This window comes from Chiloscyllium plagiosum, unplaced genomic scaffold (genome assembly GCF_037043375.1).
Source record: "Chiloscyllium plagiosum isolate Xiang-an unplaced genomic scaffold, Cpla_swu_hap1 HiC_scaffold_27, whole genome shotgun sequence".
Taxonomy (NCBI): domain Eukaryota; kingdom Metazoa; phylum Chordata; class Chondrichthyes; order Orectolobiformes; family Hemiscylliidae; genus Chiloscyllium; species Chiloscyllium plagiosum.
Window position 1 is genome coordinate 33087482 of NW_028270165.1, and position 19882 is coordinate 33107363.

General features: G+C 47.5%; 1 protein-coding gene across 2 annotated transcripts in view; it reads left to right on the forward strand.

The window, feature by feature from the left end:
• The window catches only part of LOC122546533 (uncharacterized), a 95980-nt gene that overhangs the window by 45719 nt on the left and 30379 nt on the right, over nucleotides 1–19882 (forward strand). Inside the window, exon 1 of one of the 2 annotated variants that reach the window (XM_087974351.1) lies at nucleotides 16519–16664. The exons of the other annotated variant lie outside the window; for it this stretch is intronic. The gene's annotated coding sequence lies outside the window, so the exon portion shown is untranslated. Of the gene's footprint in view, nucleotides 1–16518; nucleotides 16665–19882 lie in introns of those variants that run through there. 2 annotated transcript variants of the gene reach the window in all.

Consider the following 19882-nt stretch of genomic DNA (forward strand, 5'->3'; position numbering starts at 1 on the left):
AGCACGGCCAATCCACCCTAACCTGCACCGATCTTTGAGCTGTTCTTTCGACTCTTTGATCTTAATTACCCTAGACTCATTGCTCAGGTATTAATTGACGCTTGGTTTTGTCCTTTGTGGTTCTTACTTATTATAGAATCCCCACAGTGTGGAAACAGCCCATTCGGCCTATCAAGTCCACGCCGACCCTCCAAAGAGCATCCCACCTCCCCTCCCCCTTCTCTGTTCCTATAACCCTGCATTTGCCCTGGCCAATCCAGAAAGCCTGTACATTGCTGGACACGACAACACGGCCAATTTCCCCCCCCCCCCCCCCCCCATCCTAACCCGCACGTCTTTGGACTGTGGGAGGAAACCGGACCACCCGGGGGAAACCCACGCAGACACGGGGAGAATGTTCAAATTCCACACAAACAGTTGCCCCGAGGGTGGAATCGAACTGGGGTCCCTGGCGCCATGAGACAGCAGCACTGAGCTGCCACTGCTGTATTGCGAGAAGCCATTCAGTTGCTCTCTGTCTGTAGGCGCGGGTTCGTACCAACCCATTGAGCACCCAAAGGCAAAAGCAGTGGCACAGTGACAGTTTCATTGGGCAGGTCGCCACAATCCTGCTCACGTTGGGGAATGAGGCTTCCAAAGTGGCTTTGCCCTGTGGTCACGGCCAGATGGCTAAGGGTGTGGAAGTCCATGATGGGAAATATAAGTATGTAACTGCAAGGTAAGAGGGAGTGCATTGCATGAAATCTCGGCTGGGATGATGGGTTAGTGTAAGGCCTAATTTGTGCGCTCGAGTCCGCCTTGCATAACTGCGGCCCATCATGGCGAGAAAAGGGGAAGGAAGATGACCACAGCACTACGTGATGAACTACAGCAATCCAGAAAACAATTGTGGTAGAGTCAGATTGGTTAAGGGGATTTCATGTAGGTTTAGTGTGATTGGTTATGCTAATGTAACGGGGATAGGGTGTGGCTTTTAGCAAAACATAAACAATAGAGTACTCTCACCGCTCAGAGACCATCAGGGATAACCTCTCTGGTGGTCACAGCTTTTGTTTGCAAATAAAGGCTTCTCATCTTTGAGGAATTCTCTGTGTCTCCTAATCAGTGCGGTTAACCACGACAGGGTTGCCTTGCACAGGTTCAAACCCTGCCAACGCAAAGGGTGGCGCAGTGACTCATAGAACCAGGGACCCTGGAATCAGGTTCCATCCCACCCTCGGGCAACCATCTGCGTGGAGTTCGCCCATTCTCCCCATGTCTACATAGGTTTCCTGCCACAGTGCGCAGGTTAGAGTGGTTTGGCCGTGCTGAAATTGTCCATAGTATCCAGGGATGTGTAGGCTAGGTGGATAATCCATGGTGTATACAAGGACTGGGTTGGGTGTTAGCTCTGGATAGTTCTTCAGAGTATCAGTGTGGACTTGATGGGCCAAATGGCCTCTTTTCCCACTGTGGGGATTCCACAAATCCTACCATGGCCAACGTTTTGAATTCAAGAATGAAAAGCTCGTCAAACAATTGTTGTAAAAAAAACACTACCTAATGTCCTTTAGGGAAGGAAATCTGCTGTCCTTACCTGGTCTGGCCAACACATGACTCCAGACCCACAGCAATGTAGCTGACTCTTAACTGTCCTCTGGACAATTCAGAATGCGCAATAAATGCTGGGCTGAGCCAATCATACTCACACCCAATAATCCAAAAAATACTAACAGCACATACTGGGCCAAAGGCAGTAGACGAGGCTCGATCACAGAGCAGCCATGATCTCGCCGAATGGTGGAACAGGCTCAAGGGGCTGAATGGCATACCCGTGTTCCTATGGGCGAGGCTGCTTTAAAAAAGCAGAGCAAATCAGCGGAAACGCCAGCGGGTTCGCACTGTGGAGGGCTCAGAGACTCAGTGTGCAGGAATTGAACTACTCTTCGCTCAGACAGCAATTCACCAGAACACAAGACCCTCCACCCACCATGGGCAAGACTAACCTCATCTGCAAGGTTTCATGCAAAGATTGCATGCAACACCAAACAGGCAGCTAACCAGCGAGCAGCAAACACCAACTAGCCACGACCAGTTGTCCCTAGTAGCCATCCACACAGATGACAGGGACCACAAATTTGACTGGGACAACACGATCACAGGACAAGCTAAACAGAGGACAGCCAGAGAATTTTTAGCAGCATGGCCCTCATCCACAGACTCTGTCAACAAGCACCTTGACCTAGAGCCAATATACCGGTCACTACAACGAACAACCAAACCAACAACTGGAAGTTAGCAGGAACGGAACCAAATAAATTCCAGAAGACACAGTACAGCAGCGCTTCACAGGAGGTTCCAAAGCACTGAAGATTCCACCAAAGCAGGAGACAGAAACATCAGCAAATCAACTTCCCAGCTCGGCAAACATAGCCACAACTGCGGCAACCAGCACCCGAGCTCCAAATCTTTCTGTGTGGGAGAATTTGACTAGAGTTGACACAAACGCGTGTGGAAGCCATTTTTGTCAGAAAGCAATGTTTGCAGTAAGATGTAGTCTGCTAGCATAGTGCTGTTCGAGCTCCGGCTGAGGAAGCCTGTTTTGCTAGCCTGACCTTGCAGCTGCAGGCATGCCTCTGCTCCTCTGGCCCCTTAGACATTTCTGCTTCATAGAATGATATCTTGTTTCTCTGTGTCCCTTATCAGTTGTTTTTGCCTCACTAAACCTGATAACGTTCAGTTTTGTAGACATTAAGAAATGTAGGTCTGGACAATGTGTGTGGGCCTTACGACTTGCCCCTAGGTTGCGGAATGAATGGGCAGTGGGCTTGTGTTATACTATGTAACTTGTAACATTCTGTATTCCATTGGACTTCTTTGAAAGAACGGATATTCCCCATGGTCGTGAATAAAAGCTAGTGAATCGCTCAAGGTCTCCTTTCCTGACTACTTGTTTTGGCATAAGATTTACTCTCACCCACAATTGGCGTAGTCAGCAGGATCTCTACTTTTCGAACCTCCCCAACATTACACAAGCCTTACATTACTCAGTCATCCTACCCTCTAATAGACCAGTGTGTTGACACAGTGGGGGAGTGGCCACTTCGGAAAAGTAGGACCAGTCTTAAACCAGGAATCAAGCGGGCTAAAAGGGGTCATGAAATAGCTTTAGCGAGCAGAATTAAGGAAAATCCCAAAGCATTTTATTCTTATATAAGAAGCAAGCAGGTAACTAGAGAAAGGATTGGTCCACTAAAGGATAAGGAAGGAAGGCTGTGTGCTGAACCTGAGAGAATGGGTGAGATTCTGAATGATTACTTTGCATCAGTGTTCATTGAGGAGAGGAACATGATGAATGTTGAGATTAGAGATAGAAGTTTAATTAGTCTGGATCACGTTGGCATAAGTAGGGAATATGTGTTGGGTACGCTAGAGGTTATTAAGGTGGACAAATCCCCAGGACCAGATGAGATCTATCCCAGGTTGCTGAGGAAGGCAAGAGAGGAAAAAGCTGGGGCCCTGACAGATATCTTGGTGGTATCCTTAAATACAGATGAGGTGCCGGAGGACTGGAAGATTGCTCATGTTGTCCCCCTGTACAAGAAGGGGTAGTAGGGATATTCCAGGTAACTACAGACCAGTGAGCCTGACATCAGTGGTGGGGAAGTTGCTGGAAAGGGTACTGAGAGATAGGATCTATTTATATTTAGAAAAGAATGAGCTTATCAGTGATAGGCAACATGGTTTTGTAAGATCATGCCTTACCAGCTTCATAGAGTTCTTCAAGGAAGTGACCAAATTGTTAGATGAAGGAAGGGCTGTTGATGCCATATACATGAACTTTAGTGAGGCGTTTGATAAGGCTCCCCATGGTAGACTAATGGAGAAAGTGATGTCACATGGTGTGCAGGGGTGTTCTAGCTAGGTGGATAAAAAACTGGTTGAGCAACAGGAGACAGAGAGTAGTAGTTGAAGGGAGTTCCTCGAAATGGAGAAAGGTGACCAGTGGTGTTCCACAGGGGTCCGTGCTGGGGCCACTGTTGTTTGTAATATATATAAATGATCTGGAAGAGGGCACTGTTGGTATGATCAGCAAGTTTGCAGATGACACAAAGATTGGTGGAGTAGCAGAAAGCATAAGGGACTGTCAGAGAATACAGGAGGATATAGATAGACTGTAGAGTTGGGCAGAAAAATGGCAGATGGAGTTCAATCCAGACAAATGTGAGGTGATGCATTTAGGCAAGTCGAATTCTAGAGCAAATTATACAATGAATGGAAGAGCCTTGGGAAAAGTTGATGAGCAGAGAGATCTGGGAGTTCAGGTCCATTGTCCCCTGAAGGTTGCTGCACAGGTGGATAGAGTGGTCAAGGAGGCATATAGTATGCTTGCCTTCATTGGTGTGGGTACTGAGTATAAGAGCTGGCAAGTCATGTTAAAATTGTACAAGACATTGGTTCGGCCGCATTTAGAATACTGTGTACAGTTCTGGTCGCCACATTACCAAAAGGATGTGGACGCTTTGGAGAGGGTGCAGAGAAGGTTTACGAGGATGTTGCCTGGTATGGAAGGTAATAGCTATGAAAAGAGGTTGAGTAGGTTAGGTTTATTTTCACTAGAAAAAAGGAGATTGAGGGGGGCCGTGATTGAGGTTTACAAAATCATGAAGGGTATAGACAGGGTGGATAGAGACAAGCTTTTTCCCAGGGTGAAGGATTCAATAAGGAGAGGTCGTGCTTTCAAGGTGAGAGGTGGAAAGTTTAAGGGGGTCACACGCGGCAAGTACTTCACACAGAGGGTGGTGGGCGTTTGGAACGCGTTGCCAGCAGAGGTGGTAGAGGCAGGCACGGTAGGTTCATTTAAGATGTGTCTGGACAGATGGCATGAGTAGGTGGGGAGCAGAGGGATACAGAAGCTTAGGAATTGATCAACAAGTTTAGACAGTACATTTGGATCGGCTCAGGATTAAAGGGCTGAAGGGCCTATTTCTGGGCTGTAAATTCTCTTTGTTCTTTGTCTGTTTGTTCCCATTCGACTCTTGTGGATTGGCTGCAGCTTCTAGCTTGTTGACAGACCAGCCAGTTTACAAGTGAGGATAGGGGCTGGACTATTGGGATCTCTTCTAGGGTAGAAGTGACCTGTACAACAAGGATGGAGGTTGCACCTGAATTGGAAGAGGACCAATATCCTGCTGGGGAAATTTGCTAGTGCAACCTAGGAGGCTTTAAACTAATAAAATCGGGGGGCAACGGAGTGATCCCAAAGAGACAGTGAGAAAAGAGATGGCTCTGAGGCCGGTACTGTCGATAAGGGAAGCATGTTAACTAGTCAAGGCAGGCAGGACTAAGGCAGAGATCACAGTAAGACTGATAAATTAAGCTGCATTTATTTCAATGTAAGAGGCCTGACAGGTAAGGCAGATGAATCATAGAATTTCTATAGTGTGGAAACAGGCTCTTCAACCCAGCAAGTCCACACTGACCCTCTGAAGAGTAACCCACCCAGGTCCATTCTCCTACCCTATTACTCGACATTGACCCCTGACTAATGCACATCCCTGAATGTTATGAGCAATTTAGTACGGCCAATTCACCTGGCCTGCACAGCTTTGGACTGTGGGAGGAAACCGGAGCACCCAGAGGAAACTCTTGCTGACACAGGGGGACTGTGCAAACTCCACGCAGACAGTTGCCTGAGACTGGAATCAACCCAGGTACCTGGCACTGTGAGGCAGCAGTGCTAATCACTGAGCCACCATGCCACCCTAGAAACTTAAGGCATGGTTGGGAACATGGGACTGGGATATCTTAGGAGTTACAGAAATGTGGCTGAGAAAAGGACAGGGCTGCGGTATAGATACTATAGAAAGGACAGAAAGGGGGGCAAGACGGGAGGGGAGAGGGCGTTTTTGATAAGTGATAACATTATGGCTGTATTTAGGGAGGATATTCCTGGGAGAGCATCCAGTGAAGTTATCAGGGAGGAGCTAAGAAACAAGAAAGGGACGATCACCTTATTGGTATTGTAGTATAGGCCCCCCAATATTCAACACGATTTGAGAAGCAAATTTATAAGGAGATTGCACAGATCTGTAAGAATGATAGGGTTGCAATGGAAGAGAATTTTAATTTTCCAAGCATAGACTAGGATTGCAACAGTGTTAAGAACAAAGAAAATTCCTGCACAGGAACAGGCCCATTGGCCCTCCAAGGCTGCGCCAATCCAGATCCTCTATCTAAACCTGCCGCCTATTTTCTAAGGATCTGTATCCCTCTGCTCCCTGCCCTTTCATGTATCTGTCGAGATACATCTTAAATGACACTATGGTTCCCGCCTCTACCACCTCTGCTGGCAACACATTCCAGGTACCCGGCACCCTCTGCGTAAAGAACTTTCTATATATATCTCCCTTAAACCTTTCCCCTCTCACTTTGAACTCGTGACTCCTAGTAATTGAGTCCCTCACTCTGGGAGAAGGTTTCTTGCTATCCACCCTGTCTATCCCTCTCATGGTTTTGTTGGCCTCAAATCAGGTCCCCCCACAACCTCCGTCTTTCCAATGAAAATAATCCTGATCTGTTCAAACTCTCTTCATTGTTAGCATCCTCCATCCCAGGTAACATCCTGGTGAACCTCCTCTGCACCCTCTCCAAACGTTTGGTAATGTAGCAACCAGAACTGTACGAGGTATTCCAAATGTGGCCGAAACAAAGTCTTATATAACTGTAACATGACCTGCCAACTCTTGTACTCAATATTCTGTCCGATGAAGGAAAGCATGCCATATGCCTTCTTGACCACTCTACTGATCTGCATTGCCATCTTCAGGGAACAATGGGCCTGAACACACAGATCTCTCTCTACATCAGTTTTCCCCAGGACTTTTCCATTTACTGTATAGTTTGCTCTTGAATTGGATCTTCCAAAATGCACCACCTCACATTTGTCTAGATTGAACTCCATCTGCCATTTCTCTGCCCAACTCTCCAGTCTATCTATATTCGGCTGTATTCTCTGACAGTCCCCTTCACTATCTGCTACTCCACCAATCTTAGTGTCAACTGCAAACTTGCTAATGAGGCAACCTACAACTTCCTCCAAATCATTTACGTATATCACGAACAATAGTGCTCCCAGCACGGAGCCCTGTGGAACACCACTGGTCACAGTCTCAGTTTTGAGAAGCTCCCTCCTAATACTACTCTCTGTCTCCTGTTTCCCAACCAGTTCTCTATCCATCCAGCTCGAACACCCTGGACCCCATGTGATTTCACCTTTTCCATCAGCCTACCTTGGGGAACCTTGTCAAATGCCTAAGTAAAGTCCATGTCTATGACATCTGCAGCCCTTCCCTCATCAAACAATTTTGTCACTTCCTCGTAGAAGTTGCTAAGACATGACCTTCCCTGAACAAAACCATGCTGCCTATCACTCATAAGCTCATTTTCTTCCAAATGTAAATAGATCTTATCCCTCAGTATCTTCTCCAGCAGCTTCTCTACCACTGACATCCAGCTCACAGGTCTGTAATTACCTGGATTATCCCTGCGACCCTTCTGAAACAAGGGGAAAACATTAGCAATTCTCCAGTCCTCTGGGACCTCACCTGTGTTCAAGGAAGCTGCAAAGATATCTGTTAAGGCCCAAGCTATTTCCTCTCTTGCTTCCCTCAGTAACCTGGGATAGATCCCATCAGGACCTGGGGATTTTGTCCACCTTAATGCCTTTTTAGAATACACAACACTTCCTCCTCCTTATGCCGACTTGCCCTGGAGTATTCAAAGATCTATCCCTTAACTCAACATCCACCATGTCCCTCTCCTCGGTGAATACTGACACAAAGTACTCATTAAAAATCTTGCCCATTTTCTCTGACTCCACACACATCTTTCCTCCTTTGTCCTTGAGTGAGCCCACCCTTTCTCTAGTTACCCTCTTGCTCATTATACATGAATAAAAGGCTCTGGGGTTGTCATTAACCTTGCTCGCTAAGGATATCTCATGGCCCCTTTTAACCCTCTTAATTCCTCATTTCAGATTGGTCCTACATTCCCGATATTCTTCTAAAGCTTTGTCTGTCTTCAGTCGCCTAGACCTTATGTAGCTTCCTTTTTCCTCTCAGCAAGTCTCACAATTCCACCTGTCATCCATGGTTCCCTAATCTTGCTAATTCTATCCCTCATTTTCACAGAGACATCTCTCTCCTGAACTCGAATCAACCTCTCTTTAAAAGCCTCCCACATATCGAATATGGATTTCCCTTCAAAAAGCTGCCCCCAATCCACACTTCCCCAGCTCCTGCTGAATTTGGGTTTAGTTGGCCTTCCCCCAATGTAGCACTCTTCCTTTCGGACCACTCTAGTCTTTGTCCATGAGTATTCTAAACCTTACGGAATTGTGATCCCTATCCCCAACGTAATCCCCTACTGAAACTTCAACCACCTGGCTGGGTTCATTCCCCAACACCAGGTCCAATATGGCCCCTTCCCGAGTTGAACTATTTACATACTGCTCTAGAAAGCCCTCCGGGATTTTCCTTACAAATTCTGTTCCTCTAACAGTAAGTGAATCCCAGTCAATGTTGGGAAAATTAAAATCTCCTATCACCACCACCTATCCTACATCTTTACATGATCTGTTTACATATTTGTACCTCTATCTCCCACTCACTGTTGGGAGGCCTGTAGTACAGCCCCAACATTGTTACTGCCCCCTTCCTATTTCTGAGCTCTGCCCATATTGCCTCGCTGCTCGAGTCCTTCATATTGCCCTCCTTCAGCACAGCTGTGATAGCTTCTCTGACCATTAATGCAACTCCTCCACCTCTTTTACCTCCCTCTCTATCCCACCTGAAGCATCGATATCCTGGGATATTTAGTTGCCAATCTTGCTCTTCCCTCAACCAAGTCTCAGTATTAGCAATAACATCATACTCCCAGGTACTACTCCAAGCCCTAAGTTCATCTGCCTTACCTACTACACTTATTGTATTAAAACAAATGCACCTCAGACCACCTGTCCCTTTGCGTTCATCATCTGTTCCCTGTGACTCTTCCCCTTTGTCACGCTGACTTTATTATCTAGCTCCTTACAGGTTTTAGTTACTACCTCCTTCCTGACCACGAACCTCCTCATTTGCTTCCCATCCCCCGCCACATTAGTTTAAACCCTCCCCAGCAGCGTTAGCAAAAGCACCCCCAAGGATATTGGTTCCAGTCTGGCCCGGTGTAGCTCGTCTGATCTATAATAGTCCCACCACCCCCAGAACCGGTCCCAATGTCCCAGAAATCTGAACCCCTCTGTCCTGCACCATCTCTCAAGCCTGCTTATTCTTTTATTCCTGCTCTGACTAGGCACTGGTAGCAATCCTAAGATTAAGGATTCGGATGGAAAGGGTGTGTACAAGCAAATTTTCAGATTCAACGTTGGATATGCCTCCAGGAGACGGTCCAAACTTTGACCTCTTGGGAGGTAAGACACGGTAACTGATTGACATGTTAGTGGGGGTGCACTTTGGGACCAGTGATCACAATTCTATTAGATTTAACATAGTGACGGAAAATCATAGAATCCCTACAGCATGGAAGGTGGCCACTTCGCCTATCAAGTCCATACCGACCCTCCAAAGAGCATCCACCCAGACTCAACCCCATAACCTTGTATTTCCCATGGCTAATCCACCTAGCCTATACACTCCTGGGCACTATGGGTAATTTAGCACGGCCAATCCACCCTAACCTGCACACCCCTGGGCAATGTGAGTAACTTAGCAAGACCAATCCACCCTAACGGCACATCTTTGGACTGGGGTCGGGGAGGAAACCAGATTACTGGAAGAAAGCCCACACAGACACAGGGAGAATGTGCAAACTCCACACAGACAGTCACCCAAAGGTGAAATCGAACCCAGGGTCCCTAGCGCTGGGAGGCAGCAGTGCTAATCACTGAGCCACCATGCTGCCCTGCTAGAAAGGATAGACCAGATCTGAAAAGTAAAGTTATAAATCAGAGTGAGGCCAATTTTGATAGTGTTAGGCAGGAACCTTCAGAAGTTGAATGGGGATGCTGTTTGCAGGATAACATTTACACTGTTCAAAGAACAAAGAAAATTTACAGCCCAGGAACAGGCCCTTCGGCCTTCCAAGCCTGAGCCGATCCAAATGTACTGTCTAAACCTGTCGGTCAATTTCTAAGCATCTGTATCCCTTTGCTCCCCACTTACTCATGAATCTAACCAGATGCATCTTAAATGAATCTACCATGCCTGCCTCTACCACCTTTGCTGGCAATGCGTTCCAAACGCCCACCACCCTCTGTGTGAAGTACTTACCGCGTGTGACCCCCTTAAACTTTCCACCTCTCACCTTGAAAGCACGACCTCTCATTATAGAATCCTTCACCCTGGGAAAAAGCTTGTCTCTATCCACCCTGTCTATACCCTTCATGATTTTGTAAACCTCAATCAGGTCCCCCCTCAATCTCTTTTTTTCTCGTGAAAATAAACCTAACCTACTCAACCTCTCTTCGTTGCTCGCACCTTCCATACCAGGCAACATCCTCGTAAACCTTCTCCCACCCTCTCTAAAGCATCCACATCCTTTTGATAATGTGGCGACCGGAACTGTACACAGGATTCTAAATGCAGCCAAACCAATGTCTTGTACAATATTAACATGACCTGCCAGCTCTTATAATCAATACCCCGTCCGATGAAGGCAAGCATACTATATGCCGCCTTGACCACTCTGTGCAGTCAACTTCAGGGTACAGTGGCCCTGCACTCCCAGATCTCTCTGCTCATCAGCTTTTCCCAAGGCTCTTCCATTCATTGTATAATTCGGTCTAGAATTAGACTTGCCTAAATGCATCACCCAAGGAGCAGGAGAATCGAAGTTTTGGGCATGAGCCCTTCTTCAGGAGCTCATGCCCGAAACGTCGATTTTCCTGCTCCTTGGATGCTGCCTGACCTGCTGCGCTTTTCCAGCAACACATTTTCAGCTCTGATCTCCAGCATCTGCAGTCCTCACTTTCTCCTAAATGCATCACCTCACATTTGTTTGGATTGAACTCCATCTGCCACTTCTCCGCCCAACTCTCCAGTCTATCTATATTGTCCTGTATTCTCTGACAGTCCCTTATGCTTTCTGCTATTTCACCAATCTTCGTGTCATCTGCAAACTTGCTGATCATACCAACAGTGCCCTTTTCCAGATCATTTATATATATTACAATCAACAGTGGCCCCAGCACTGACCCCTGTGGAGCACCACTGGTCACCTTTCTCCATTTCGAGAAACTCCCTTCAACTCCTTCTCTCTGTCTCCTGTTGCTCAACCAGTTCTTTATCCACCTAGCTAGAATACCCTGCACACCATGTGACTTCACTTTCTCCATTAGTCTACCATGGGGAACCTTATCAAACGTCTTACTAAAGTTCATGTATATGGCATCAACAGCCCTTCCTTCATCTATCAACTTGGTCGCTTCCTCGAAGAGCTCTATCAAGTTGGCAAGGCATGATCTCCCCCACACAAACCATGTTGCCTGTCACCGATAAGGGCTAGTTGGAAAGTGGGAGGCCTTCAAAAATGAAATAACAAGAGTTCAGAGACAGTATGTTCCTGTTAGTGCAAAGGGCAAGGCTGGTAGGTGTAGGGAATGCTGAATGACTAGAGAAATTGAGACTCTGGTCAGAAAATAGGAAGCGTGTCAGGCTTGGAATCAAGTTAATTCCTAGAGGAGAATAAGTGCAGTAGGAATATATTTAAGAGGGAAAACAAGAGGGTCAAAAGGGTACATAAGATAGCTTTGGCAAATAGAGTTAAGGAATATCTAAACAGATTTTACAAATACATTAAGAGCAGAAGGTGTAACTGTGGAGATAATAGAGTCATAGAGATGTACAGCATGGAAACAGACCCTTCGGTCCAACCCATCCATGCGACCAGATATCCCAACCCAATCTAGTCCCACCTGCCAGCACCCGGCCCATATCCCTCCAAACCCTTCCTATTCATATACCCATCCAAATGCCTCTTAAATGTTGCAATTGTACCAGCCTCCACCACTTCCTGTGGCAGCTCATTCCATACACGCACCACACTTTGTGTGAAAAGGATGCCCCGTAGGTCTCTTTTATATCTTTCCCCCCTCACCCTAAACGTATGCCCTCGAACTCTAGACTCCCCGACCCCAGGGAAAAGACTTTGTCTATTTATCCTGTCCATGCCCCTCATGATTTTATAAACCTCTATAAGGTCACCCCTCAGCCTCTGACCCTGGCAACATCCTTGTAAATCCTTTCTGAACCCTTTCAAGTTTCACAACATCTTTCCAATAGGAAGGAGACCAGAATTGCACGCAATTTTCCAACAGTGGCCTTACCAATGTCCTGTACAGCCGCAACATGACCTCCCAACTCCTGTACTCAGTACTCTGACCAATAAAGGAAAGCATACCAAATGCCGCTTTCACTATCCTATCTACCTGCGACTCCACTTTCAAGGAGCTATGAACCTGCACTCCAAGGTCTCTTTGTTCAGCAACACTCCCTCGGACCTTACCATTAAGTGTATAAGTCCTACTAACATTTGTTTTCCCAAAATGCAGCACCTCACATTTATCTGAATTAAACTCCACCTGCCACTTCTCAGCCCATTAGCCCATCTGATCAAGATCCCATTGTAATCTGAGGTAACCTTCATCGCTGTCCACTCCACCTCCAATTTTGGTGTCATCTGCAAACTTACCAACTATACTTATGCTCGCATCCAAATCATTTATGTAAATGACAAAAAGTAGAGGGCCCAGCACCGATCCTTGTGGCACTCCACTGGTCACAGGCCTCCAGTCTGAAAAACAACCCTCCACCACCACCCTCTGTCTTCTACCTTTAAGCCAGTTCTGTATCCAAATGGCTAGTTCTCTCTGTATTCCATGAGATCTAACCTTGCTAATCAATCTCCCATGGGGAACCTTGTAGAATGCCTTACTGAAGTCCATATAGATCACATCCACTGCTCTGCCCTCATCAATCCTCTTTGTTACTTCCTCAAAAAACTCAATCAAGTTTGTGAGACATGATTTCCCACGCACAAAGCCATGCTATCCCTAATCAGCCCTTGCCTTTCCAAATATATGTACATCCTGTCCGTCAGGATTCCCTCCAATAACTTGCCCACCACTGACGTCAGGCTCACTGGTCTATAGTTCCCTGGCTTGTCCTTACCACCCTTCTTAAACAGTGGCACCACGTTTGCCAACCTCCAGTCTTCCGGCACCTCACCTGTGACTATCGATGATACAAATATCTCAGCAAGGGGCCCAGCAATCACTTCCCTAGTTTCCCATAGATAGCGGCCCTTAAAGATCAATGAGGGTGCCTCTGTGTGGAACCACAAGAGATGGATGAGATACCAAATGGACATTTCATTTCCCTGTATTTACAGTGAAGAAAAGATGTGCAGCGAAGGAATTCAGGGGAGTAAATAGTGATGTCTTGAGAAGTATCTATCTTGCAGAAGAGGAGGCGCTGGAAGTCTTAAAATGCACAAATGTAGCGAAGTCCCAGATACCTGATCAGGTGTTTTCCAGAACTTTGTGGGAAGCTGGGGAGGAGATTGCTCGGGCCCCTTGCTGAGATATTTGTATCATCAACAGCCACGGGTGAGGTATCAGAAGTCTGGAGGATCGTTAATGTGGTGCCACTATTTAAGAAAGGTGGTAAGGAAAAGCCAGAGAACTGCAGACTGGTGAGCCTGACGTCAGGTGGCGGATAAGTTACTGGAGGGCAGTCTGCGGGACAGGATTTACATGTATTTCAAAAGGCAAGAACTGATTAAGAATAGTCAACATGGCTTTGTGCATGGGAGATCGTGTCCCACCAAGGTGATTGAGTTTTTTGAAGAGGTGACAAAGAAGATTGATGAAGGCAGAGCAATAGACATTGTCTATACAGACTTCAGCAAGGCCTTTGACAAGATTCCACATAGTAGACTGGTTAGCAAGGTGCGATCACATGGGGTCCAAGGAGAGCTAGCCAACTGGATACAAATTTGGCTTGAAGACAGAAGACAGAGGGTGGTGGTGGAGGGTTCTTTTTCAGACTGGAGGCCTGTGACCAACGGTGTGCCGCAAGGATCAGTGCTGGGTCCACTGCTTTTCTTCATTTATATAAACGCTTTGGATATGAAGACAGGCGATATAGTTAGTAAGTTTGCAGATGACACCAAAATTGGAGGTGTAGTGGACAGCGAAGAAGGTTAGCTCAGATTACAACAGGATCTCAATCAGATGGGCCAATGGACTGAGGAGTGGGAGATGGAATTTAATTTAGATAAATGTGAGGTGCTGCATTTTGGAAAAGCAAATCAGGGAAGGATTTGTACAGTTAATGGTAAGGTCCTAGGGAATGTTGCTGAACAATGAGATCTTGGAGTGAAGGTTCATCTCTTTGAAAGTGGAGTTGAAGGTAAACAGGGTGGTGAAGGTGTTTGGCACGCTTGCCATCATTGGTCACTGCATTAACCTGGGGCATCATGTTGCGGATGTACAGGACAGTGGTGAGAAGACATTTAGAATGCTGTATACAGTTCTGGTCTCCCTGCTATAGGAAGGATGTTGTGAAACATGAAAGGGTTCAGAAAAGATTTACAAGTATGTTGCCAGGGTTGGAGAATTTGAGCTACAGGGAGACACTGAACAGGCTGGGACTGTTTTCCATGGAGCGTCGGAGGCTGAGGGGTCACCTTATAGAGGTTTGTAAAATCATGAGGGGCATGGATAGGATAAATAGGCAAAGTCTTTTCCCTGGGGTGGGGGAGTCCAGAACTAGAGGGCATAGGTTTAGGGTGAGAGGGGAAAGATATAAAAGAGACCTAAGGGGCAACTTTTTCACGCAGAGGGTGGTGCGTGTATGGAATGAGCTGCCAGAGAAAGTGGTGGAGGCTGGTACAATTGCAACATTTAAAAGGCATTTTGATGGGTATATGAATAGGAAGGGTTTGGAGGGACGTGAGCTGGGTGCTGGTAGGTGGGAGTAGATTGGGTTGGGATTGGCATGGACAAGTTGGACCAAAGGATCTGTTTATGTGCTATACATCTCTATGACTCTATGACTCCAAATAGGACTAGATTAGATTCGGATATCTAGTTGGCATAGATGGGTTGGACCAAAGGGTCTGTTTCCGTGATATCTGACTCTATGACTTTGATATGAAGCAAATTTATTAGCTTAATCTACTTAATATATATTGGAGATATATGCAAACTAGTGAGTGGAGTGGTAGGATTAAGAACGATACCTTCAAACCAGACCATTACAGGCTAATCATTACGGACTAATGGGACTTGACAGTGAGCAATTGGAGCAAGTGGAAAAGCATGTCGAAAGCAGGCCTAATGCAAAATCAGGCAGCTTTCATTGGGAGGTAACGTTGTGACACTAAACTGTCTGTGAGAACTGTCATGTCGGGCCCCTGCAAGGTGAAGTCCGAGGGCAGGTAACACATGCATTCAGTTGATAACAAGTCTCACTGTCTTCTTATAATCGCAAATCCCAGCCCGAGGTGAAGTTCACTGAATGGAGCATAGTCCCTGACGTTAGGACTATTCTGCATCTCAGATTACATGCTGCGTCTCCACGTTGTAGTACTTTCAGTACTTTTCCAGACATTCTGTTCCGCAGAAAACAAGTTTAAAACATCTCCAGATGACTCCATGTTAACTCAACAGAAGAATGATTCGGAGATGCCAGTGTTGGACTGGGGTGTACAGCGTTAAAAATCACACAACACCAGGTTATAGTCCAACAAGTTTAATTGGAAGCACACTACCTTTCGGAGCGACGCTCCTTCATCAGGTGATAGCGTCGCTCCGAAAGCTAGTGTGCTTCCAATTAAACCTGTTGGACTATAACCTGGTGTTGTGTGATTTTCAACAGAAGAATGGTTCCCACAGGCGATCAAGGTTTAGCGGTTATCCCACAGCCAAAACAAATGTTTTTTTTCATACCAGGCCTAGTTCATGTGGTTTTCCACTTGATTTAATGCTCATTGACATGAGTACCTATTACCCTCTCTGCAAAACTTGTTTCACACACCTAAAACTTATCGACTCACAGAGATGTACAGCATGGATACGGACCCTACAGTCCAACACGTCTGTGCTGACCATATGTCCAAAATTAATCCAGTCCCATTTGCCAGCACTTGGCCCATATCTGTCCAAACCTTTCCTGTTCCTGTACCCATCCAGATGCCTTTTAAATGGTGTAACTGTACCAGTCTCCACCACTTCCTCCAGCAGCTCATCCCATACTCTGTGTGAAAATGATGCCCCTTAGGTCCCTTTTAAATCTTTCGCCCTAAACTAATACACTCCAGTTCACCACAGGGAAAAGTCCTTGTCTTTTATCCTATCCATGCCACTCAAGATTTTGTAAACCTCTATAGGGCCGGTCGGGCAGCACCCGCGGAGCAGCAGAGTCAATGTTTCAGGTAAGAGCCCTTGATCAGCGCTTGCAGCAACACACTCTCCACTCTGGTTCTGCAGCCTGTCAATCACAGAGGACAGCGACGCGCATGCGCGGTACGGAGCGGCTGGGGTGAGAGATGCGAAAAGAGCATGCGCGACCTGAAGATCGGGAGAGGCGGAGCTCTGCTGCAGAGGAGGAGGGTAGGACAAGGTGGGTGCAAATGTATTAATACTCGCGGCTGGGAAACAGTCAAACACATGGTGGGGGGGGGCAAAAGGGAAAGAAAAAATGCAATGAGAGAAGACAAAGGTTCGGCACGCTGTCCGTCCACCAAAAAAAACCCGGGTCCGCCGAGGCAGGGCTGCGCATGCGCGTGCTGAGATTGTGGGGCGAGGAGGAACAGTTTCCAGGGAACACTGGCAGCAGCAGGTTCAGGTGTGAGCGGGAGGGATTTCAGGGGGACACCGGGAGGACAGCTGGGGCAGAGGATGGGAGTGACGTCATAAAGGCACTAACACAGGGCCCTGGGGGGGGAGAGAGAGAGAGAGAGGGGGGGGTTACTGAGTGACAGTGTGTGGGAGCTGGATTAACATCAGTACAGACACAGTCAGTAACACAGGGCACTGAGGGGAGAGAGAGGGGTTACTGAGTGACAGTGTGTGGGAGCTGGATTAACATCAGTACAGACACAGTCAGTAACACAGGGCACTGAGGGGAGAGAGAGGGGTTACTGAGTGACAGTGTGTGGGAGCTGGATTAACATCAGTACAGACACAGTCAGTAACACAGGGCACTGAGGGGAGAGAGAGGGGTTACTGAGTGACAGTGTGTGGGAGCTGGATTAACATCAGTACAGACACAGTCAGTAACACAGGGCACTGAGGGGAGAGAGAGGGGTTACTGAGTGACAGTGTGTGGGAGCTGGATTAACATCAGTACAGACACAGTCAGTAACACAGGGCACTGAGGGGAGAGAGATCGAGGGGTTACTGAGTGACAGTGTGTGGGAGCTGGATTAACATCAGTACAGACACAGTCAGTAACACAGGGCACTGAGGGGAGAGAGAGAGGGGTTACTGAGTGACAGTGTGTGGGAGCTGGATTAACATCAGTACAGACACAGTCAGTAACACAGGGCACTGAGGGGAGAGAGATCGAGGGGTTACTGAGTGACAGTGTGTGGGAGCTGGATTAACATCAGTACAGACACAGTCAGTAACACAGGGCGCTGAGGGGAGAGAGAGAGAGGGGTTACTGAGTGACAGTGTGTGGGAGCTGGATTAACATCAGTACAGACACAGTCAGTAACACAGGGCACTGAGGGGAGAGAGAGTGGTTACTGAGTGACAGTGTGTGGGAGCTGGATTAACATCAGTACAGACACAGTCAGTAACACAGGGCACTGAGGGGAGAGAGAGAGGGGTTACTGAGTGACAGTGTGTGGGAGCTGGATTAACATCAGTACAGACACAGTCAGTAACACAGGGCACTGAGGGGGAGAGGGGTTACTGAGTGACAGTGTGTGGGAGCTGGATTAACATCAGTACAGACACAGTCAGTAACACAGGGCACTGAGGGGGAGAGGGGTTACTGAGTGACAGTGTGTGGGAGCTGGATTAACATCAGTACAGACACAGTCAGTAACACAGGGCACTGGGGGGAGAGAGAGGGGTTACTGAGTGACAGTGTGTGGGAGCTGGATTAACATCAGTACAGACACAGTCAGTAACACAGGGCACTGGGGGGAGAGAGAGGGGTTACTGAGTGACAGTGTGTGGGAGCTGGATTAACATCAGTACAGACACAGTCAGTAACACAGGGCACTGAGGGGAGAGAGATCGTGGGGTTACTGAGTGACAGTGTGTGGGAGCTGGATTAACATCAGTACAGACACAGTCAGTAACACAGGGCGCTGAGGGGAGAGAGGGGTTACTGAGTGACAGTGTGTGGGAGCTGGATTAACATCAGTACAGACACAGTCAGTAACACAGGGCACTGAGGGGAGAGAGGGGTTACTGAGTGACAGTGTGTGGGAGCTGGATTAACATCAGTACAGACACAGTCAGTAACACAGGGCACTGAGGGGAGAGAGAGAGGGGTTACTGAGTGACAGTGTGAGAGAGCTGGATTAACATCAGTACAGACACAGTCAGTAACACAGGGCACTGAGGGGAAAGAGGGGTTACTGAGTGACAGTGTGTGGGAGCTGGATTAACATCAGTACAGACACAGTCAGTAACACAGGGCACTGAGGGGAGAGAGAGAGGGGTTACTGAGTGACAGTGTGAGAGAGCTGGATTAACATCAGTACAGACACAGTCAGTAACACAGGGCACTGAGGGGAGAGAGGGGTTACTGAGTGACAGTGTGTGGGAGCTGGATTAACATCAGTACAGACACAGTCAGTAACACAGGGCGCTGAGGGGAGAGAGGGGTTACTGAGTGACAGTGTGTGGGAGCTGGATTAACATCAGTACAGACACAGTCAGTAACACAGGGCACTGAGGGGAGAGAGGGGTTACTGAGTGACAGTGTGTGGGAGCTGGATTAACATCAGTACAGACACAGTCAGTAACACAGGGCACTGAGGGGAGAGAGAGAGGGGTTACTGAGTGACAGTGTGAGAGAGCTGGATTAACATCAGTACAGACACAGTCAGTAACACAGGGCACTGAGGGGGGAGAGGGGTTACTGAGTGACAGTGTGAGGGAGCTGGATTAACATCAGTACAGACACAGTCAGTAACACAGGGCACTGAGGGGAGAGAGGGGTTACTGAGTGACAGTGTGTGGGAGCTGGATTAACATCAGTACAGACACAGTCAGTAACACAGGGCACTGAGGGGAGAGAGAGAGGGGTTACTGAGTGACAGTGTGAGAGAGCTGGATTAACATCAGTACAGACACAGTCAGTAACACAGGGCACTGAGGGGGGAGAGGGGTTACTGAGTGACAGTGTGAGGGAGCTGGATTTAACATCAGTACAGACACAGTCAGTAACACAGGGCGCTGAGGGGAGAGAGAGAGGGGTTACTGAGTGACAGTGTGTGGGAGCTGGATTAACATCAGTACAGACACAGTCAGTAACACAGGGCACTGAGGGGAGAGAGAGAGAGAGGGGTTACTGAGTGACAGTGTGTGGGAGCTGGATTAACATCAGTACAGACACAGTCAGTAACACAGGGCACTGAGGGGAGAGAGAGGGGATACTGAGTGACAGTGTGTGGGAGCTGGATTAACATCAGTACAGACACAGTCAGTAACACAGGGCACTGAGGGGGGAGAGAGAGATCGAGGGGTTACTGAGTGACAGTGTGTGGGAGCTGGATTAACATCAGTACAGACACAGTCAGTAACAGGGCACTGAGGGGAGAGAGAGGGGATACTGAGTGACAGTGTGTGGGAGCTGGATTAACATCAGTACAGACA